This window comes from Salmo salar, chromosome ssa02, assembly GCF_905237065.1.
Source record: "Salmo salar chromosome ssa02, Ssal_v3.1, whole genome shotgun sequence".
In the NCBI taxonomy this organism is placed as follows: domain Eukaryota; kingdom Metazoa; phylum Chordata; class Actinopteri; order Salmoniformes; family Salmonidae; genus Salmo; species Salmo salar.
The window spans coordinates 93452265-93475957 of record NC_059443.1 but is presented as its reverse complement, the minus strand read 5'-3'; the positions used below and the strand labels follow the sequence as shown (position 1 = coordinate 93475957).

At 39.6% G+C, this 23693-nt stretch overlaps 13 non-coding genes across 13 annotated transcripts; all 13 read right to left on the bottom strand.

The window, feature by feature from the left end:
* Positions 1 to 1176: 1176 nt before the first annotated feature.
* Positions 1177 to 1249, bottom strand: trnar-ccu (transfer RNA arginine (anticodon CCU)). The gene has a single exon. It is a non-coding gene; the product is annotated as a tRNA-Arg (tRNA).
* Positions 1250 to 3152: 1903 nt separating this feature from the next.
* Positions 3153 to 3225, bottom strand: trnam-cau (transfer RNA methionine (anticodon CAU)). The gene has a single exon. It is a non-coding gene; the product is annotated as a tRNA-Met (tRNA).
* A 1769-nt stretch (positions 3226 to 4994) lies between these two features.
* Positions 4995 to 5067, bottom strand: trnam-cau (transfer RNA methionine (anticodon CAU)). Its single transcript has one exon. It is a non-coding gene; the product is annotated as a tRNA-Met (tRNA).
* Positions 5068 to 6516: 1449 nt separating this feature from the next.
* Positions 6517 to 6589, bottom strand: trnam-cau (transfer RNA methionine (anticodon CAU)). Its single transcript has one exon. It is a non-coding gene; the product is annotated as a tRNA-Met (tRNA).
* A 1088-nt stretch (positions 6590 to 7677) lies between these two features.
* On the bottom strand, positions 7678 to 7750 carry trnai-uau (transfer RNA isoleucine (anticodon UAU)). The gene has a single exon. It is a non-coding gene; the product is annotated as a tRNA-Ile (tRNA).
* A 628-nt stretch (positions 7751 to 8378) lies between these two features.
* Positions 8379 to 8451, bottom strand: trnai-uau (transfer RNA isoleucine (anticodon UAU)). Its single transcript has one exon. It is a non-coding gene; the product is annotated as a tRNA-Ile (tRNA).
* A 2720-nt stretch (positions 8452 to 11171) lies between these two features.
* On the bottom strand, positions 11172 to 11244 carry trnam-cau (transfer RNA methionine (anticodon CAU)). Its single transcript has one exon. It is a non-coding gene; the product is annotated as a tRNA-Met (tRNA).
* Positions 11245 to 12560: 1316 nt separating this feature from the next.
* Positions 12561 to 12633, bottom strand: trnam-cau (transfer RNA methionine (anticodon CAU)). Its single transcript has one exon. It is a non-coding gene; the product is annotated as a tRNA-Met (tRNA).
* A 1087-nt stretch (positions 12634 to 13720) lies between these two features.
* Positions 13721 to 13793, bottom strand: trnai-uau (transfer RNA isoleucine (anticodon UAU)). The gene has a single exon. It is a non-coding gene; the product is annotated as a tRNA-Ile (tRNA).
* Positions 13794 to 14421: 628 nt separating this feature from the next.
* trnai-uau (transfer RNA isoleucine (anticodon UAU)) lies at positions 14422 to 14494 on the bottom strand. The gene has a single exon. It is a non-coding gene; the product is annotated as a tRNA-Ile (tRNA).
* Positions 14495 to 14785: 291 nt separating this feature from the next.
* On the bottom strand, positions 14786 to 14858 carry trnam-cau (transfer RNA methionine (anticodon CAU)). Its single transcript has one exon. It is a non-coding gene; the product is annotated as a tRNA-Met (tRNA).
* Positions 14859 to 19345: 4487 nt separating this feature from the next.
* trnam-cau (transfer RNA methionine (anticodon CAU)) lies at positions 19346 to 19418 on the bottom strand. Its single transcript has one exon. It is a non-coding gene; the product is annotated as a tRNA-Met (tRNA).
* An 849-nt stretch (positions 19419 to 20267) lies between these two features.
* trnam-cau (transfer RNA methionine (anticodon CAU)) lies at positions 20268 to 20340 on the bottom strand. The gene has a single exon. It is a non-coding gene; the product is annotated as a tRNA-Met (tRNA).
* Between the last annotated feature and the right edge of the window lie 3353 nt (positions 20341 to 23693).

The following is a 23693-nucleotide window of genomic DNA, read 5'->3' as shown; positions in this document are numbered from 1 at the left end:
TCAGACAACACTGTCTTTTTAAAAGCTATGCTGGCCCGTGTGAGGATCGAACTCATGACCTTCAGATTATGAGACTGACGCGCTACCTACTGCGCTACCGAAGCACATTTAATCAACAAATCGAAAGAAAAAATTATCGATACCGACCTTCACTTTTTGACAGTGACGTTGTAAGCACCGTGCCAAAATGTATGGTCTGAAAAACCACAACACCTGAGAAAAAAACTATGATTTCATTCTAAAGTAAAACAATTTGATATCGACCTTAAGATGTGGTTTCCACCGTGACAAAAGTATGTATTGTCTGAAAGTCCAAAACCAGCGAGAATTAATTTTCACCATCGGACAAGAGTCTTTTTATAAGCTTCGTTGCCCCGTGTGAGGATTGAACTCACGACATTCAGATTATGAGACTGACGCGCTGCCTGCTGCACCAACGAGGCACATTAAAGCATTAAGTGTAAGAAAAAATATCGATACCGACCTTCAGATTTTGACAGTGACGTTGTAACCACCGTGCCAAAATGTATGGTCTGAAAGTCCACAACACCTAAGAAAAAAACAATGATTTCATTCTAAAGTAAAAAATATAGATATCGATACAGACCTTCAGATTTTGACAGTGACGTTGTAAGCACCGTGCCAAAATGTATGGTCTGAAAGTCCACAACACCTGAGAAAAAAACTATGATTTCATTCTAAAGTAAAAAATATAGATATCGACCTTAAGATGTGGTATCCACCGTGACAAAAGTATGTATTGTCTGAAAGTCCAAAACATCTGAGAATTAATTGTCACTTCATCTTCAGACAACACTGTCTTTTAAAAGGCTTTGCTGACCCGTGTGAGGATCGAACTCACGACCTTCAGATTATGAGACTGACACGCTACCTACTGCGCTAACGAAACCCATTTAATCAACAAATCAAAAGAAAATATTATCGATACCGACCTTCACTTTTTGACAGTGACGTTGTAAGCACCGTGCCAAAATGTATGGTCTGAAAAACCACAACACCTGAGAAAAAAACTATGATTTCATTCTAAAGTAAAACAATTTGATATCTACCTTAAGATGTGGTTTCCACCGTGACAAAAGTATGTATTGTCTGAAAGTCCAAAACCACTGAGAATTAATTTTCACCATCAGACAAGAGTCTTTTTATAAGCTTGGCTGCCCCGTGTGAGGATCGAACTCACGACCTTCAGATTAGGAGACTGACGCGCTGCCTGCTGCACCAACGAGGTACATTAAATTGTTAAGTGTAAGAAAAAATATCGATACCGACCTTCAGATTTTGACAGTGACGTTGTAAGCACCGTGCCAAAATGTATGGTCTGAAAGTCCACAACAGCTAAGAAAAAAACAATGATTTCATTCTAAAGTAAAAAATATAGATATCGATAGCGACCTTCAGATTTTGACAGTGACGTTGTAAGCACCGTGAAAAAGTTGTGTATCATCCAACACCACTGAGAATTAATTTTCACCTTCAGACAACAGACTTTTTATAAGCTTTACTGCCCCGTGTGAGGATCGAACTCACGACCTTTAGATTATGAGACTGACGCGCTGCCTGCTGCGCCAACGAGGCACTTTTAAACATTAAGCGTAAAGAAAAAATATCGATACCGACCTTCACTTTTTGACAGTGACGTTGTAAGCACCGTGACAAAAGTACGTATCGTCTGAACGTACAATAACACTGAGAATTAATTTTCACTTCATCTTCAGAAAACACTGTCTTTTTAAAAGCTTTGCTGCCCCGTGTGAGGATCGAACTCACGACCTTCAGATTATGAGACTGATGCGCTGCCTGCTGTTCCAACGAGGCACTTCTAAACATTAAGCGTAAAGAAAAAATATCGATAACGACCTTCAGATTTTGACAGTGACGTTTTAAGCACCGTGCCAAAATGTATGGTCTGAAAGTCCACATCACCTGAGAAAAAAACAATGATTTCATTCTAAAGTAAAAAATATAGATATCGACTTTAAGATGTGGTATCCACTGTGACAAAAGTATGTATTGTCTGAAAGTCCAAAAGCACTGAGAATTAATTTTCACTTCATCTTCAGACAACACTGTCTTTTTAAAAGCTATGCTGGCCCGTGTGAGGATCGAACTCATGACCTTCAGATTATGAGACTGACGCGCTACCTACTGCGCTAACGAAGCACTTTTAATCAACAAATCGAAAGAAAAAATTATCGATACCGACCTTCACTTTTTGACAGTGACGTTGTAAGCACCGTGCCAAAATGTATGGTCTGAAAGTCCACAACACCTGAGAAAAAAACTATGATTTCATTCTAAAGTAAAAAATATAGATATCGACCTTAAGATGTGGTATCCACCGTGACAAAAGTATGTATTGTCTGAAAGTCCCAAACATCTGAGAATTAATTGTCACTTCATCTTCAGACAACACTGTCTTTTTAAAAGCTTTGCTGCTCGTGTGAGGATCGAACTCACGACCTTTAGATTATGAGACTGACGCGCTACCTACTGCGCTAACTAAGAACATTTAATGAACAAATCGAAAGAAAAAATTAGCGATACCGACCTTCACTTTTTGACAGTGACGTTGTAAGCACCGTGCCAAAATGTTAGGTCTGAAAAACCACAACACCTGAGAAAAAAACTATGATTTCATTCTAAAGTAAAACAATTTGATATCGACCTTAAGACGTGGTTTCCACCGTGACAAAAGTATGTATTGTCTGTCAGTCCAAAACCACTGAGAATTAATTTTCACCATCAGACAACTGTCTTTTTATAAGCTTTGCTGCCTCGTGTGAGGATCGAACTCACGACCTTTAGATTATGAGACTGATGCGCTGCCTGCTGCACCAACGAGGCACATTAAAGCATGAAGTGTAAGAAGAAATATCGATACCAAATTTCAGATTTTGACAGTGACGTTGTAACCACCGTGCCAAAATGTATGGTCTGAAAGTCCACAACACCTAAGAAAAAAACAATGATTTCATTCTAAAGTAAAAAATATAGATATCGATACCGACCTTCAGATTTTACAGTGACGTTGTAAGCACCGTGACAAAAGTATGTATTGTCTGAAAGTCCAAAACCACTGAGAATTAATTTTCACTTCATCTTCGGACAACACTGTCTTTTTAAAACTTTCCTGCCCCGTGTGAGGATCGAACTCACGACCTTCAGATTATGAGACTGACGCGCTACCTACTGCGCTAACGAAGCACATTTAATCAACAAATCGAAAGAAAAAATTATCGATACCGACCTTCACTTTTTGACAGTGACGTTGTAAGCACCGTGCCAAAATGTTAGGTCTGAAAAACCACAACACCTGAGAAAAAAACTATGATTTCATTCTAAAGTAAAACAATTTGATATCGACCTTATGATGTGGTTTCCACCGTGACAAAAGTATGTACTGTCTGAAAGTCCAAAACCACTGAGAATTAATTTTCACCTTCAGACAACACTGTCATTTTATAAGCTTTGCTGCCCCATGTGAGGATCGAACTCACGACCTTCAGATTATGAGACTGACGCGCTACCTACTGCGCTAACTTAGAACATTTAATCAACAAATCGAAAGAAAAAATTATCGATACCGACCTTCACTTTTTGACAGTGACATGGTAAGCACCGTGCCAAAATGTTAGGTCTGAAAAACCACAACACCTGAGAAAAAAACTATGATTTCATTCTAAAGTAAAACAATTTGATATCGACCTTAAGACGTGGTTTCCACCGTGACAAAAGTATGTATTGTCTGTAAGTCCAAAACCACTGAGAATTAATTTTCACCATCAGACAATAGTCTTTTTATAAGCTTTGCTGCCCCATGTGAGGATCGAACTCACAACCTTTAGATTATGAGACTGACGCGCTGCCTGCTGCACCAACGAGGCACATTAAAGCATGAAGTGTAAGAAAAAATATCGATACCAGATTTCAGATTTTGACAGTGACGTTGTAAGCACCGTGCCAAAATGTATGGTCTGAAAGTCCACAACACCTAAGAAAAAAACAATGATTTCATTCTAAAGTAAAAAATATAGATATCGATACCGACCTTCAGATTTTGACAGTGACGTTGTAAGCACCGTGCCAAAATGTATGGTCTGAAAGTCCACAACACCTAAGAAATAAACAATGATTTCATTCTAAAGTAAAAAATATAGATATCGATACCGACCTTCAGATTTTACAGTGACGTTGTAAGCACCGTGACAAAAGTATGTATCGTCTGAACGTCCAATAACACTGAGAATTAATTTCCCCTCATCTTCAGAAAACACTGTCTTTTTAAAAGCTTTATTGTCCCGTGTGAGGATCGAACTCACGACCTTCAGATTATGAGACTGACGCGCTGCCTGCTGCGCCAACGAGGCACTTTTAAACCTTAAGCGTAAAGAAAAAATATCGATAACGACCTTCAGATTTTGACAGTGACGTTGTAAGCACCGTGCCAAAATGTATGGTCTGAAAAACCACAACACCTGAGAAAAAAACAATGATTTCATTCTAAAGTAAAACAATTTGATATCGACCTTAAGATGTGGTTTCCAACGTGACAAAAGTATGTATTGTCTGAAAGTCCAAAACCACTGAGAATTAATTTTCACCTTCAGACATCACTGTCTTTTTATAAGCTTTGCTGCCCCGTGTAAGGATCGAATTTACGACCTTCAAATTATGAGACTGACGCGCTGCCTGCTGCGCCAACGAGGCACATTAAAGCATTAAGTGTAAGAAAAAATATTGATACCGACCTTCACTTTTTGACAGTGACATTGTAAGCACCGTGCCAAAATGTATGGTCTGAAAGTCCACAACACCTGAGAAAAAAACTATGATTTCATTCTAAAGTAAAACAATTTGATATCGACCTTATGATGTGGTTTCCACCGTGACAAAAGTATGTACTGTCTGAAAGTCCAAAACCACTGAGAATTAATTTTCACCTTCAGACAACACTGTCATTTTATAAGCTTTGCTGCCCCGTGTGAGGATCGAACTCACGACCTTCAGATTATGAGACTGACACGCTACCTACTGCGCTAACGAAGCACATTTAATGAACAAATCGAAAGAAAAAAATATCGATACCGACCTTCACTCTTTGACAGTGACGTTGTAAGCACCGTGCCAAAATGTATGGTCTGAAAAACCACAACACCTGAGAAAAAAACTATGATTTCATTCTAAAGTAAAACAATTTGATATCGACCTTAAGATGTGGTTTCCACCGTGACAAAAGTATGTATTGTGTGAAAGTCCAAAACCACTGAGAATTAATTTTCACTTCATCTTCGGACAACAATGTCTTTTTAAAACTTTGCTGCCCCGTGTGAGGATCGAACTCACGACCTTCAGATTATGAGACTGACACGCTACCTACTGCGCTAACTAAGAACATTTAATCAACTAATCGAAAGAAAAAAATATCGATACCGACCTTCACTTTTTGACACTGACGTTGTAAGCACCGTGCCAAAATGTATGGTCTGAAAAACCACAACACCTGAGAAAAAGACAATGATTTCATTCTAAAGTAAAACAATTTGATATCGACCTTAAGATGTGGTTTCCACCGTGACAAAAGTATGTATTGTCTGAAAGTCCAAAACATCTGAGAATTAATTGTCACTTATTCTTCAGACAACACTTTCTTTTTAAAATCTTTGCTGCCCCGTGTGAGGATGTAACTCACGACCTTCAGATTATGAGACTGACGCGCTACCTACTGCGCTAACGAAGCACATTTAATCAACAAATCGAAAGAAAAAATTATCGATACCGACCTTCACTTTTTGACAGAGACGTTGTAAGCACCGTGCCAAAATGTATGGTCTGAATGTCGACATCACCTGAGAAAAAAACAATGATTTCATTCTAAAGTAAAAAATATAGATATCGATACCGACCTTCAGATTTTGACAGAGACGTTGTAAGCACCGTGCCAAAATGTATGGTCTGAATGTCGACATCACCTGAGAAAAAAACAATGATTTCATTCTAAAGTAAAAAATATAGATATCGATACCGACCTTCAGATTTTGACAGTGACGTTGTAAGCACCGTGACAAAAGTATGTATCGTCTGAACGTCCAATACCACTGAGAATTAATTTTCACTTCATCTTCAGAAAACACTGTCTTTCAAAAGTTTTGCTGCTCAGTCTGAGGATCGAACTCACGACCTTCAGATTATGAGACTGACGCGCTGCCTGCTGCGCCAACAAGGCACTTTTAAACATTAAGCGTAAAGAAAAAATATCGATAACGACTTTCAGATTTTGACAGAGACGTTGTAAGCACCGTGCCAAAATGTATGGTCTGAAAGTCCATATCACCTGAGAAAAAAACAATGATTTCATTCTAAAGTAAAAAATATAGATATCGACCTTAAGATGTGGTATCCACTGTGACAAAAGTATGTATTGTCTGAAAGTCCAAAACCACTGAGAATTAATTTTCACTTCATCTTCAGACAACACTGTCTTTTTAAAAGCTTTGCTGCCCCGTGTGAGGATCGAACTCACGACCTTCAAATTATGAGACTGACGCGCTACCTACTGCGCTAACGAGGCACAGTTCATCAACAAATCGAAAGAAGATATTATCGATACCGACCTTCACTTTTTGACAGTGACGTTGTAAGCACCGTGCCAAAATGTATGGTCTGAAAAACCACAACACCTGAGAAAAAAACTATGATTTCATTCTAAAGTAAAACAATTTGATATCGACCTTAAGACGTGGTTTCCACCGTGACAAAAGTATGTATTGTCTGTAAGTCCAAAACCACTGAGAATTAATTTTCACCATCAGACAACAGTCGTTTTATAAGCTTTGTTGCCCTGTGTGAGGATCGAACTCACGACCTTTAGATTATGAGACTGACGCGCTGCCTGCTGCACCAACGAGGTACATTAAAGCATGAAGTGTAAGAAAAAATATCGATACCGACCTTCAGATTTTGACAGTGACGTTGTAACCACCGTGCCAAAATGTATGGTCTGAAAGTCCACAACACCTATGAAAAAAACAATGATTTCATTCTAAAGTAAAAAATATAGATTTCGATTCCGACCTTCAGATTTTGACAGTGACGTTGTAAGCACCGTGCCAAAATGTATGGTCTGAAAGTCCACAACACCTAAGAAATAAACAATGATTTCATTCTAAAGTAAAAAATATAGATATCGATACCGACCTTCAGATTTTACAGTGACGTTGTAAGCACCGTGACAAAAGTATGTATTGTCTGAAAGTCCAAAACCACTGAGAATTAATTTTCACCTTCAGACAAAATTGTCGTTTAAAGGCTTTGCTGCCCCGTGTGAGGATCGAACTCACGACCTTCAGATTATGAGACTGACGCGCTGCCTGCTGCGCCAACAAGGCACGTTAAATCATTAAGTGTAAGAAAAAATATCGATACCGACCTTCACTTTTTGACAGTGACGATGTAAACACCGTGCCAAAATGTATGGTCTGAAAGTCCACAACACCTGAGAAAAAAACTATGATTTCATTCTAAAGTAAAACAATTTGATATCGACCTTAAGATGTGGTATCCACCGTGAGAAAAATATGTATTGTCTGAAAGTCCAAAACATCTGAGAATTAATTGTCACTTCATCTTCAGACAAAACTTTCTTTTTAAAATCTTTGCTGCCCCGTGTGAGGATCGAACTCACGACCTTCAGATTATAAGACTGATGCACTACCTACTGCGCTAACGAGTCACATTACATGAAGACATCGAAATAAGAAATGATCGATACCGACCTTCAGATTTTGACAGTGACGTTGAAAGCACCGTGCCAAAATGTATGGTCTGAAAGTCCACAACACCTAAGAAATAAACAATGATTTCATTCTAAAGTAAAAAATATAGATATCGATACCGACCTTCAGATTTTACAGTGACGTTGTAAGCACCGTGACAAAAGTATGTATTGTCTGAAAGTCCAAAACCACTGAGAATTAATTTTCACCTTCAGACAAAACTGTCGTTTAAAGGCTTTGCTGCCCCGTGTGAGGATCGAACTCACGACCTTCAGATTATGAGACTGACGCGCTGCCTGCTGCGCCAACAAGGCACGTTAAATCATTAAGTGTAAGAAAAAATATCGATACCGACCTTCACTTTTTGACAGTGACGATGTAAGCACCGTGCCAAAATGTATGGTCTGAAAGTCCACAACACCTGAGAAAAAAACTATGATTTCATTCTAAAGTAAAACAATTTGATATCGACCTTAAGATGTGGTATCCACCGTGACAAAAATATGTATTGTCTGAAAGTCCAAAACATCTGAGAATTAATTGTCACTTCATCTTCAGACAAAACTTTCTTTTTAAAATCTTTGCTGCCCCGTGTGAGGATCGAACTCACGACCTTCAGATTATAAGACTGATTCACTACCTACTGCGCTAACGAGTCACATTACATGAAGACATCGAAATAAGAAATGATCGATACCGACCTTCAGATTTTGACAGTGACGTTGAAAGCACCGTGCCAAAATGTATGGTCTGAAAGTCCACAACACCTAAGAAATAAACAATGATTTCATTCTAAAGTAAAAAATATAGATATCGATACCGACCTTCAGATTTTGACAGTGACGTTGTAAGCACCGTGACAAAAGTATGTATCGTCTGAACGTCCAATACCACTGAGAATTAATTTTCACTTCATCTTCAGAAAACACTGTCTTTTTAAAAGCTTTGCTGCCCCGTGTGAGGATCAAACTCACGACCTTCACATTATGAGACTGACGCGCTACCTACTGCGCTAACGAGGCACATTTAATCAAGAAATCGAAAGAAAAAATTATCGATACCGACATTCACTTTTTGACAGTGACGTTGTAAGCACCGTGCCAAAATGTATGGTCTGAAAAACCACAACACCTGAGAAAAAAATTATGATTTCATTCTAAAGTAAAACAATTTGATATCGACCTTAAGATGTGGTTTCCACCGTGACAAAAGTATGTATTGTCTGAAAGTCCAAAACCACTGAGAATTAATTTTCACTTCATCTTCGGACAACACTGTCTTTTTAAAAGCTTTGCTGCTCGTGTGAGGATCGAACTCACGACCTTTAGATTATGAGACTGACGCGCTACCTACTGCGCTAACTAAGAACATTTAATGAACAAATCGAAAGAAAAAATTAGCGATACCGACCTTCACTTTTTGACAGTGACGTTGTAAGCACCGTGCCAAAATGTTAGGTCTGAAAAACCACAACACCTGAGAAAAAAACTATGATTTCATTCTAAAGTAAAACAATTTGATATCGACCTTAAGACGTGGTTTCCACCGTGACAAAAGTATGTATTGTCTGTAAGTCCAAAACCACTGAGAATTAATTTTCACCATCAGACAACTGTCTTTTTATAAGCTTTGCTGCCTCGTGTGAGGATCGAACTCACGACCTTTAGATTATGAGACTGACGCGCTGCCTGCTGCACCAACGAGGAACATTAAAGCATGAAGTGTAAGAAGAAATATCGATACCAAATTTCAGATTTTGACAGTGACGTTGTAACCACCGTGCCAAAATGTATGGTCTGAAAGTCCACAACACCTAAGAAAAAAACAATGATTTCATTCTAAAGTAAAAAATATAGATATCGATACCGACCTTCAGATTTTACAGTGACGTTGTAAGCACCGTGACAAAAGTATGTATTGTCTGAAAGTCCAAAACCACTGAGAATTAATTTTAACCTTCAGACAAAACTGTCTTTTATAAGCGTTGCTGCCCCGTGTGAGGATCGAACTCACGACCTTCAGATTATGAGACTGATGCGCTGCCTGCGCGCCAACAACGCACGTTAAATCATTAAGTGTAAGAAATAATATCGATACCGACCTTCACTTTTTGACAGTGACGATGTAAGCACCGTGCCAAAATGTATGGTCTGAAAGTCCACAACACCTGAGAAAAAAACTATGATTTCATTCTAAAGTAAAACAATTTGATATCGACCTTATGATGTGGTTTCCACCGTGACAAAAGTATGTACTGTCTGAAAGTCCAAAACACTGAGAATTTATTTTCACCTTCAGACTACAGTATCATTTTATAAACTTTGCTGCCCCATGTGAGGATCGAACTCACGACCTTCAGATTATGAGACTGACGCACTGCCTGCTGCGCCAACGAGGCACATTAATTCATTAAGTGTAAGAAAAAATATCGATACCGACCTTCACTTTTTGACAGTGACGTTGTAAGCACCGTGCCAAAATGTTAGGTCTGAAAAACCACAACACCTGAGAAAAAAACTATGATTTCATTCTAAAGTAAAACAATTTGATATCGACCTTAAGACGTGGTTTCCACCGTGACAAAAGTATGTATTGTCTGTAAGTCCAAAACCACTGAGAATTTATTTTCACCATCAGACAACTGTCTTTTTATAAGCTTTGCTGCCTCGTGTGAGGATCGAACTCACGACCTTTAGATTATGAGACTGACGCGCTGCCTGCTGCACCAACGAGGAACATTAAAGCATGAAGTGTAAGAAGAAATATCGATACCAAATTTCAGATTTTGACAGTGACGTTGTAACCACCGTGCCAAAATGTATGGTCTGAAAGTCCACAACACCTAAGAAAAAAACAATGATTTCATTCTAAAGTAAAAAATATAGATATCGATACCGACCTTCAGATTTTACAGTGACGTTGTAAGCACCGTGACAAAACTATGTATTGTCTGAAAGTCCAAAACCACTGAGAATTAATTTTAACCTTCAGACAAAACTGTCTTTTATAAGCTTTGCTGCCCCGTGTGAGGATCGAACTCACGACCTTCAGATTATGAGACTGACGCACTGCCTGCTGCGCCAACGAGGCACATTAATTCATTAAGTGTAAGAAAAAATATCGATACCGACCTTCACTTTTTGACAGTGACGTTGTAAGCACCGTGCCAAAATGTATGGTCTGAAAGTCCACAACACCTAAGAAATAAACAATGATTTCATTCTAAAGTAAAAAATATAGATATCGATACCGACCTTCAGATTTTACAGTGACGTTGTAAGCACCGTGACAAAAGTATGTATCGTCTGAACGTCCAATAACACTGAGAATTAATTTTCACTTCATCTTCAGAAAACACTGTCTTTTTAAAAGCTTTGCTGCCCCGTGTGAGGATCGAACTCACGACCTTCAGATTATGAGACTGACGCGCTGCCTGCTGCGCCAACGAGGCACTTTTAAACCTTAAGCGTAAAGAAAAAATATCGATAACGACCTTCAGATTTTGACAGTGACGTTGTAAGCACCGTGCCAAAATGTATGGTCTGAAAAACCACAACACCTGAGAAAAAAACTATGATTTCATTCTAAAGTAAAACAATTTGATATCGACCTTAAGATGTGGTTTCCACCGTGACAAAAGTATGTATTGTCTGAAAGTCCAAAACCACTGAGAATTAATTTTCACCATCAGACAACAGTTTTTTTATAAGGTTTGCTGCCCCGTGTGAGGATCGAACTCACGACCTTCAGATTATGAGACTGATGCACTGCCTGCTGCACCAACGAGGCACATTAAAGCTTTAAGTGTAAGAAAAAATATCGATACCGACCTTCAGATTTTGACAGTGACGTTGTAAGCACCGTGCCAAAATGTATGGTCTGAAAGTCCACAACACCTAAGAAAAAAACAATGATTTCATTCTAAAGTAAAAAATATAGATATCGACTTTAAGATGTGGTATCCACTGTGACAAAAGTATGTATTGTCTGAAAGTCCAAAACCACTGAGAATTAATTTTCACTTCATCTTCAGACAACGCTGTCTTTTTAAAAGCTATGCTGGCCCGTGTGAGGATCGAACTCATGACCTTCAGATTATGAGACTGACGCGCTGCCTACTGCGCTAACGAAGAACATTTAATCAACAATTCGAAAGAAAAAATTATCGATACCGACCTTCAGATTATGACAGTGACGTTGAAAGCACCGTGCCAAAATGTATGGTCTGAATGTCGACATCACCTGAGAAAAAAACAATGATTTCATTCTAAAGTAAAAAATATAGATATCGATACCGACCTTCAGATTTTGACAGTGACGTTGTAAGCACCGTGACAAAAGTATGTATCGTCTGAACGTCCAATACCACTGAGAATTAATTTTCACTTCATCTTCAGAAAACACTGTCTTTCAAAAGCTTTGCTGCTCAGTCTGAGGATCGAACTCACGACCTTCAAATTATGAGACTGACGCACTGCCTGCTGCGCCAACAAGGCACTTTTAAACATTAAGCGTAAAGAAAAAATATCGATAACGACTTTCAGATTTTGACAGAGACGTTGTAAGCACCGTGCCAAAATGTATGGTCTGAAAGTCCATATCACCTGAGAAAAAAACAATGATTTCATTCTAAAGTAAAAATATAGATATCGACCTTAAGATGTGGTATCCACTGTGACAAAAGTATGTATTGTCTGAAAGTCCAAAACCACTGAGAATTAATTTTCACTTCATCTTCAGACAACACTGTCTTTTTAAAAGCTTTGCTGCCCCGTGTGAGGATCGAACTCACGACCTTCAAATTATGAGACTGACGCGCTACCTACTGCGCTAACGAGGCACAGTTCATCAACAAATCGAAAGAAGATATTATCGATACCGACCTTCACTTTTTGACAGTGACGTTGTAAGCACCGTGCCAAAATGTATGGTCTGAAAAACCACAACACCTGAGAAAAAAACTATGATTTCATTCTAAAGTAAAACAATTTGATATCGACCTTAAGACGTGGTTTCCACCGTGACAAAAGTATGTATTGTCTGTAAGTCCAAAACCACTGAGAATTAATTTTCACCATCAGACAACAGTCGTTTTATAAGCTTTGTTGCCCTGTGTGAGGATCGAACTCACGACCTTTAGATTATGAGACTGACGCGCTGCCTGCTGCACCAACGAGGTACATTAAAGCATGAAGTCTAAGAAAAAATATCGATACCGACCTTCAGATTTTGACAGTGACGTTGTAACCACCGTGCCAAAATGTATGGTCTGAAAGTCCACAACACCTATGAAAAAAACAATGATTTCATTCTAAAGTAAAAAATATAGATTTCGATTCCGACCTTCAGATTTTGACAGTGACGTTGTAAGCACCGTGCCAAAATGTATGGTCTGAAAGTCCACAACACCTAAGAAATAAACAATGATTTCATTCTAAAGTAAAAATATAGATATCGATACCGACCTTCAGATTTTACAGTGACGTTGTAAGCACCGTGACAAAAGTATGTATTGTCTGAAAGTCCAAAACCACTGAGAATTAATTTTCACCTTCAGACAAAACTGTCGTTTAAAGGCTTTGCTGCCCCGTGTGAGGATCGAACTCACGACCTTCAGATTATGAGACTGACGCGCTGCCTGCTGCGCCAACAAGGCACGTTAAATCATTAAGTGTAAGAAAAAATATCGATACCGACCTTCACTTTTTGACAGTGACGATGTAAGCACCGTGCCAAAATGTATGGTCTGAAAGTCCACAACACCTGAGAAAAAAACTATGATTTCATTCTAAAGTAAAACAATTTGATATCGACCTTAAGATGTGGTATCCACCGTGACAAAAATATGTATTGTCTGAAAGTCCAAAACATCTGAGAATTAATTGTCACTTCATCTTCAGACAAAACTTTCTTTTTAAAATCTTTGCTGCCCCGTGTGAGGATCGAACTCACGACCTTCAGATTATAAGACTGATGCACTACCTACTGCGCTAACGAGTCACATTACATGAAGACATCGAAATAAGAAATGATCGATACCGACCTTCAGATTTTGACAGTGACGTTGAAAGCACCGTGCCAAAATGTATGGTCTGAAAGTCCACAACACCTAAGAAATAAACAATGATTTCATTCTAAAGTAAAAAATATAGATATCGATACCGACCTTCAGATTTTACAGTGACGTTGTAAGCACCGTGACAAAAGTATGTATTGTCTGAAAGTCCAAAACCACTGAGAATTAATTTTCACCTTCAGACAAAACTGTCGTTTAAAGGCTTTGCTGCCCCGTGTGAGGATCGAACTCACGACCTTCAGATTATGAGACTGACGCGCTGCCTGCTGCGCCAACAAGGCACGTTAAATCATTAAGTGTAAGAAAAAATATCGATACCGACCTTCACTTTTTGACAGTGACGATGTAAGCACCGTGCCAAAATGTATGGTCTGAAAGTCCACAACACCTGATAAAAAAACTATGATTTCATTCTAAAGTAAAACAATTTGATATCGACCTTAAGATGTGGTATCCACCGTGACAAAAATATGTATTGTCTGAAAGTCCAAAACATCTGAGAATTAATTGTCACTTCATCTTCAGACAAAACTTTCTTTTTAAAATCTTTGCTGCCCCGTGTGAGGATCGAACTCACGACCTTCAGATTATAAGACTGATGCACTACCTACTGCGCTAACGAGTCACATTACATGAAGACATCGAAATAAGAAATGATCGATACCGACCTTCAGATTTTGACAGTGACGTTGAAAGCACCGTGCCAAAATGTATGGTCTGAAAGTCCACAACACCTAAGAAATAAACAATGATTTCATTCTAAAGTAAAAAATATAGATATCGATACCGACCTTCAGATTTTGACAGTGACGTTGTAAGCACCGTGACAAAAGTATGTATCGTCTGAACGTCCAATACCACTGAGAATTAATTTTCACTTCATCTTCAGAAAACACTGTCTTTTTAAAAGCTTTGCTGCCCCGTGTGAGGATCGAACTCACGACCTTCAGATTATGAGACTGACGCGCTACCTACTGCGCTAACGAGGCACATTTAATCAAGAAATCGAAAGAAAAATTATCGATACCGACATTCACTTTTTGACAGTGACGTTGTAAGCACCGTGCCAAAATGTATGGTCTGAAAAACCACAACACCTGAGAAAAAAATTATGATTTCATTCTAAAGTAAAACAATTTGATATCGACCTTAAGATGTGGTTTCCACCGTGACAAAAGTATGTATTGTCTGAAAGTCCAAAACCACCGAGAATTAATTTTCACTTCATCTTCGGACAACACTGTCTTTTTAAAAGCTTTGCTGCTCGTGTGAGGATCGAACTCACGACCTTTAGATTATGAGACTGACGCGCTACCTACTGCGCTAACTAAGAACATTTAATGAACCAATCGAAAGAAAAAATTAGCGATACCGACCTTCACTTTTTGACAGTGACGTTGTAAGCACCATGCCAAAATGTTAGGTCTGAAAAACCACAACACCTGAGAAAAAAACTATGATTTCATTCTAAAGTAAAACAATTTGATATCGACCTTAAGACGTGGTTTCCACCGTGACAAAAGTATGTATTGTCTGTAAGTCCAAAACCACTGAGAATTAATTTTCACCATCAGACAACTGTCTTTTTATAAGCTTTGCTGCCTCGTGTGAGGATCGAACTCACGACCTTTAGATTATGAGACTGACGCGCTGCCTGCTGCACCAACGAGGAACATTAAAGCATGAAGTGTAAGAAGAAATATCGATACCAAATTTCAGATTTTGACAGTGACGTTGTAACCACCGTGCCAAAATGTATGGTCTGAAAGTCCACAACACCTAAGAAAAAAACAATGATTTCATTCTAAAGTAAAAAATATAGATATCGATACCGACCTTCAGATTTTACAGTGACGTTGTAAGCACCGTGACAAAAGTATGTATTGTCTGAAAGTCCAAAACCACTGAGAATTAATTTTAACCTTCAGACAAAACTGTCTTTTATAAGCGTTGCTGCCCCGTGTGAGGATCGAACTCACGACCTTCAGATTATGAGACTGACGCACTGCCTGCTGCGCCAACGAGGCACATTAATTCATTAAGTGTAAGAAAAAATATCGATACCGACCTTCACTTTTTGACAGTGACGTTGTAAGCACCGTGCCAAAATGTATGGTCTGAAAGTCCACAACACCTAAGAAATAAACAATGATTTCATTCTAAAGTAAAAAATATAGATATCGATACCGACCTTCAGATTTTACAGTGACGTTGTAAGCACCGTGACAAAAGTATATATCGTCTGAACGTCCAATAACACTGAGAATTAATTTTCACTTCATCTTCAGAAAACACTGTCTTTTTAAAAGCTTTGCTGCCCCGTGTGAGGATCGAACTCACGACCTTCAGATTATGAGACTGACGCTGCCTGCTGCGCCAACGAGGCACTTTTAAACCTTAAGCGTGAAGAAAAAATATCGATAACGACCTTCAGATTTTGACAGTGACGTTGTAAGCACCGTGCCAAAATGTATGGTCTGAAAAACCACAACACCTGAGAAAAAAACTATGATTTCATTCTAAAGTAAAACAATTTGATATCGACCTTAAGATGTGGTTTCCACCGTGACAAAAGTATGTATTGTCTGAAAGTCCAAAACCACTGAGAATTAATTTTCACCATCAGACAACAGTTTTTTTATAAGCTTTGCTGCCCCGTGTGAGGATCGAACTCACGACCTTCAGATTATGAGACTGATGCACTGCCTGCTGCACCAACGAGGCACATTAAAGCTTTAAGTGTAAGAAAAAATATCGATACCGACCTTCAGATTTTGACAGTGACGTTGTAAGCACCGTGCCAAAATGTATGGTCTGAAAGTCCACAACACCTAAGAAAAAAACAATGATTTCATTCTAAAGTAAAAAATATAGATATCGACTTTAAGATGTGGTATCCACTGTGACAAAAGTATGTATTGTCTGAAAGTCCAAAACCACTGAGAATTAATTTTCACTTCATCTTCAGACAACGCTGTCTTTTTAAAAGCTATGCTGGCCCGTGTGAGGATCGAACTCATGACCTTCAGATTATGAGACTGACGCGCTGCCTACTGCGCTAACGAAGAACATTTAATCAACAAATCGAAAGAAAAAATTATCGATACCGACCTTCAGATTATGACAGTGACGTTGAAAGCACCGTGCCAAAATGTATGGTCTGAATGTCGACATCACCTGAGAAAAAAACAATGATTTCATTCTAAAGTAAAAAATATAGATATCGATACCGACCTTCAGATTTTGACAGTGACGTTGTAAGCACCGTGACAAAAGTATGTATCGTCTGAACGTCCAATACCACTGAGAATTAATTTTCACTTCATCTTCAGAAAACACTGTCTTTCAAAAGCTTTGCTGCTCAGTCTGAGGATCGAACTCACGACCTTCAAATTATGAGACTGACGCACTGCCTGCTGCGCTAACGAGTCACATTACATGAAGACATCGAAATAAGAAATGATCGATACCGACCTTCAGATTTTGACAGTGACGTTGTAAGCACCGTGACAAAAGTATGTATCGTCTGAACGTCCAATACCACTGAGAATTAATTTTCACTTCATCTTCAGAAAACACTGTCTTTTTAAAAGCTTTGCTGCCCCGTGCGAGGATCGAACTCACGACCTTCAGATTATGAGACTGACGTGCTGCCTGCTGCGCCAACGAGGCACTTTTAAATATTAAGCGTAAAAAGAAAAAATATCGATAACGACTTTCACTTTTTGACAGTGACGTTGTAAGCACCGTGCCAAAATGTATGGTCTGAAAAACCACAACACCTGAGAAAAAAACAATGATTTCATTCTAAAGTAAAAAATATAGATATCGACCTTAAGATGTGGTATCCACTGTGACAAAAGTATGTATTGTCTGAAAGTCCAAAACCACTGAGAATTCATTTTCACTTCATCTTCAGACAACACTGTCTTTTTAAAAGCTTTGCTGCCCCGTGTGAGGATCGAACTCACAACCTTCAGATTATGAGACTGACGCGCTGCCTGATGCACCAACGAGACACATTTAATCTATAAGTGTAAGAAAAAATATCTATACCGACCTTCAGATTATGACAGTGACGTTGAAAGCACCGTGCCAAAATGTATGGTCTGAATGTCGACATCACCTGAGAAAAAATCAATGATTTCATTCTAAAGTAAAAAATATAGATATCGATACCGACCTTCAGATTTTGACAGAGACGTTGTAAGCACCGTGCCAAAATGTATGGTCTGAATGTCGACATCACCTGAGAAAAAAACAATTATTTAATTCTAAAGTAAAAAATATAGATATCGATACCGACCTTCAGATTTTGACAGTGACGTTGTAAGCACCGTGACAAAAGTATGTATCGTCTGAACGTCCAATACCACTGAGAATTAATTTTCACTTCATCTTCAGAAAACACTTTTTTTTTAAAAGCTTTGCTGCCCCGTGTGAGGATCGAATTCACGACCTTCAGATTATGAGACTGACGCGCTGCCTGCTGCGCCAACGAGGCACTTCTAAACATTAAGCGTAAAGAAAAAATATCGATAACGACCTTCAGATTTTGACAGTGATGTTGTAAGCACCGTGCCAAAATGTATGGTCTGAAAGTCCACATCACCTGAGAAAAAAACTATGATTTCATTCTAAAGTAAAAAATATAGATATCGACCTTAAGATGTGGTATCCACTGTGACAAAAGTATGTATTGTCTGAAAGTCCAAAACAACTGAGAATTAATTTTCACTTCATCTTCGGACAACACTGTCTTTTTAAAAGCTTTGCTGCCCCGTGTGAGGATCGAACTCATGACCTTCAAATTATGAGACTGACGCGCTACCTACTGCGCTAACGAGGCACAGTTCATCAACAAATCGAAAGAAGATATTATCGATACCGACCTTCACTTTTTGACAGTGACGTTGTAAGCACTGTGCCAAAATGTATGGTCTGAAAAACCACAACACCTGAGAAAAAAACTATGATTTCATTCTAAAGTAAAACAATTTGATATCGACCTTAAGATGTGGTTTCCACCGTGACAAAAGTATGTATTGTCTGAAAGTCCAAAACAACTGAGAATTAATTTTCACCATCAGACAACAGTCTTTTTATAAGGTTTGCTGCCCCGTGTGAGGATCGAACTCACGACCTCTAGATTATGAGACTGACGCGCTGCCTGCTGCACCAACGAGGCACATTAAATCATTAAGTGTAAGAAAAAATATCGATACCGACTTTCAGATTTTGACAGTGACGTTGTAAGCACCGTGCCAAAATGTATGGTCTGAAAGTCCACAACACCTGAGAAAAAAACAATGATTTCATTCTAAAGTAAAAAATATAGATATCGATACCGACCTTCAGATTTTGACAGTGACGTTGTAAGCACCGTGACAAAAGTATGTATCGTCTGAACGTCCAATACCACTGACAATTAATTTTCACTTCATCTTCAGAAAACACTGTCTTTTAAAAGCTTTGCTGCCCCGTGTGAGGATCGAACTCACGACCTCCAGATTATGAGACTGACGCGCTGCCTGCTGCGCCAACGAGGCACTTTTAAACATTAAGCGTAAAGAAAAAATATCGATAACGACCTTCAGATTTTGACAGAGACGTTGTAAGCACCGTGCCAAATTGTATGGTCTGAAAGTCGACATCACCTGAGAAAAAAACAATGATTTCATTCTAAAGTAAAAAATATAGATATCGACCTTAAGATGTGGTATCCACCGTGACAAAAGTATGTATTGTCTGAAAGTCCAAAACCACTGAGAATTCATTTTCACTTCATCTTCAGAGAACATTTTCTTTTTAAAAGCTTTGCTGCCCCGGGTGAGGATCGAACTCACGACCTTCAGATTATGAGAAAGACGCGCTACCTACTGCGCTAACGAGGCACATTTAATCAACAAATCGAAAGAAAAAATATCGATACCGACCTTCACTTTTTGACAGTGACGTTGTAAGCACCGTGCCAAAATGTATGGTCTGAAAAACCACAACACCTGAGAAAAAAACAATGATTTCATTCTAAAGTAAAACAATTTGATATGGACCTTAAGATGTGGTTTCCACCGTTACAAAAGTATGTATTGTCTGAAAGTCCAAAACCACTGAGAATTAATTTTCACCATCAGAGAACAGTCTTTTTATAAGCTTTGCTGCCCCGTGTGAGGTTCGAACACACTACCTTCACATTATGAGAATGACGCAATGCCTGCTGCACCAACGAGGCACATTTAATCTATAAGTGTAAGAAAAAATATCTATACCGACCTTCAGATTATGACAGTGACGTTGTAAGCACCGTGACTAAAGTATGTATCGTCTGAACGTCCAATACCACTGAGAATTAATTTTAACTTCATCTTCAGACAACACTGTCTTTTTAAAAGCTTTGCTGCCCCGTGTGAGGATCGAACTCACGACCTTCAGATTATGAGACTGACGCGCTGCCTGCTGCGCCAACGAGGCACTTTTAAACATTAAGCGTAAAGAAAAAATATCGATAACGACCTTCAGATTTTGACAGAGACGTTGTAAGCACCGAGCCAAAATGTATGGTCTGAAAGTCCACATCACCTGAGAAAAAAACAATGATTTCATTCTAAAGTAAAAAATATAGATATCGACCTTAAGATGTGGCATCCACCGTGACAAAAGTATGTATTGTCTGAAAGTCCAAAACCATTGAGAATTAATTTTCACTTCATCTTCAGACAACACTGTCTTTTTAAAAGCTTTGCTGCCCCGTGTGAGGATCGAACTCACGACCTTCAGATTATGAGACTGACGCACTACCTACTGCGCTAAAGAGGCACAGTTCATCAACAAATCGAAAGAAAAAATTATCGATACCGACCTTCAGATTTTGACTGTGAAGTTGTAAGCACCGTGCCAAAATGTATGGTCTGAAAGTCCAGAAAACCTGAGAAAAAAACAATGATTTCATTCTAAAGTAAAAAATATAGATATCGACCTTAAGATGTGGTATCCGCCTTGACAAAAGTATGTATTGTCTGAAAGTCCAAAACCAAAGATATTTGATTTTCACTTCATCTTCAGACAACACTGTCTTTTAAAAGGGTTTGCTGCCCCGTGTGAGGATCGAACTGACGACCTTCAGATTATGAGACTGACGCGCTGCCTGCTGCGCCAACGAGGAAAAATAAATAATTAACCTGTAGGGGATAGGGGGCAGTATTTGCACGGCCGGATAAAAAAACTTACCCGACTTAATCTGGTTACTACTCCTGCCCAGTAACTAGAATATGCATATTATTGTTTGATTTGGATAGAAAACACCCTACAGTTTCTAAAACTGTTTGAATGGTGTCTGTGAGTATAACAGAACTAATTTGGCAGGCCAAAACCTGAGAATATTCAAAACAGGAAGCGCTCTCTCTGACTATTTCTTGGCCTTCTTGATCATCTCTAACCAAAACAGGGGATCTCTGGCATAACGTGACATTTTCTAACGCTCCCATAGGCTCTCAGAAGGCACCAGGACGTTGAATGGTGACTTTGCAGGCCATGGCTGAAAAACAGTAGCGCATTTGGATAGTGGTCGATCTGAGAACAATGAGACTGAGGCGCGTGCACGAGCTGACACCATGTTTTTACTTTTCCGTCTTTGAACGAAAACAGGGTTTCCCGGTCGGAATATTATCGCTTTTTTACGACAAAAATCGCATAAAAATTCATTTTAAACAGTGTTTGACATGCTTCGAAGTACGGTAATGGAATATTTAGACATTTTTTTGTCACGAAACGCGTCGGGCGCGTCACCCTTCTTTACACTTTGGATAGTGTCTTGAACGCACGAACAAAACGCCGCTATTTGGATATAACTATGGAGTATTTGGAACCAAACCAACATTTGTTATTGAAGTAGAAGTCCTGGGAGTGCATTCTGAAGAAGAACAGCAAAGGTAATCCAATTTTTATTATAGTAAATCTGAGTTTGGTGAGGGTCAAACTTGGTGGGTGTCAAAATAGCTAGCCTGTGATGGCCGGGCTATCTACTCAGAATATTGCAAAATGTGCTTTCACCGAAAAGCTATTTTAAAATCGGACATAGCGATTGCATAAAGGAGGTCTGTATCTATAATTCTTAAAATAATTGTTATGTTTTTTGTGAACGTTTATCGTGAGTAATTTAGTAAATTCACCGGAAGTGTTCGGTGAGAATGCTAGTCACATGCTAGTCACATGCTAATGTAAAAAGCTGGTTTTTGATATAAATATGAACTTGATTGAACAAAACACGCATGCATTGTATAACATAATGTCCTAGGGTTGTCATCTGATGAAGATCATCAAAGGTTAGTGCTGCATTTAGCTTTGGTTTACGTTTATGTGACATTATATGCTAGCTTGAAAAATGGGTGTCTGATTATTTCTGTCTGGGTACTCTGCTGACATAATCTAATGTTTTGCTTTCGTTGTAAAGCCTTTTGTGGTTAGATAAAGGAGAGTCTTTAATGGTGTTAAATAGTCATATGTTTGAAAAATGTAAGTTTTCGTATTTTCGAGGAGTTTGTATTTCCACTGGCTGTTGAGTAGGATTTCGTACGGAACACCTGCTCCAATATCCAATGTATGGGAGGCAGGTAGCCTAGTGGTTAGAGTGTAGAGGCGGCAGGGTAGCCTTGTGGTTAGAGTGTAGAGGAGGCAGGGTAGCCTAGTGGTTAGAGTGGAGGGGGGGCAGGTAGCCTAGTGGTTAGAGTGTAGAGGCAGCAGCGTAGCCTAGTGGTTAGAGTGGAGGGGGGGCAGGTAGCCTAGTGGTTAGAGAGTAGAGAGGCAGGTAGCCTAGTGGTTATTGTGTTGAGGCGGTAGGTACCCTAGTGGTTAGAGCAGGCAGCCTAGTGGTTAGAGTGTAGAGGCGGCAGGTAGCCTAGTGGTTAGAGTGTAGAGGCGGCAGGTAGCCTAGTGGTTAGAGTGGAAGGGCGGCAGGTAGCCTAGTGGTTAGAGTGTAGAGGCGGCAGGTAGCCTAGTGGTTAGAGTGTAGAGGTGGCAGGTAGCCTAGTGGTTAGAGTGGAAGGGCGGCAGGTAGCCTAGTGGTTAGAGTGTAGAGGCGGCAGGTAGCCTAGTGGTTAGAGTGGAAGGGCGGCAGGTAGCCTAGTGGTTAGAGTGGAGGGGCGGCAGGTAGCCTAGTGGTTAGAGTGTAGAGGCGGCAGGTAGCCTACTGGTTAGAGTGTAGAGGCGGCAGGTAGCCTAGTGGTTAGAGTGTAGAGGTGGCAGGTAGCCTAGTGGTTAGAGTGTAGAGGTGGCAGGTAGCCTAGTGGTTAGAGTGGAAGGGCGGCAGGTAGCCTAGTGGTTAGAGTGTGGAGGCGGCAGGTAGCCTACTGGTTAGAGTGTAGAGGCGGCAGGTAGCCTAGTGGTTAGAGTGTAGAGGTGGCAGGTAGCCTAGTGGTTAGAGTGTAGAGGAGGCAGGTAGCCTAGCAGTTAGAGTATAGAGGCGGTAGGTAGCCTAGTGGTTAGAGTGTAGAGGCGGCAGGTATCCTAGTGGTTAGAGTGTAGAGGCGGCAGGTATCCTAGCGGTTAGAGTGTAGAGGTGGCAGGTAGCCTAGCGGTTAGAATGTAGAGGCGACAGGTATCCTAGTGGTTAGAGTGTAGAGGCGGTAGGTAGCCTAGTGGTTAGAGTTTAGAGGGGCAGGTAGTCTAGTGATTAGAGTGTAGAGGCGGCAGCGTCGACTAGCGGTTACAGTGTAGAGGCGGCAGGTAGCATAGTGGTTAGGGTGTAGAGGCGGCAGGTAGCCTAGTGGTTAGAGTGTAGAGGCGGCAGTTATCCTAGTGGTTAGAGTGGAGGGGCGGCAGCATAGCCT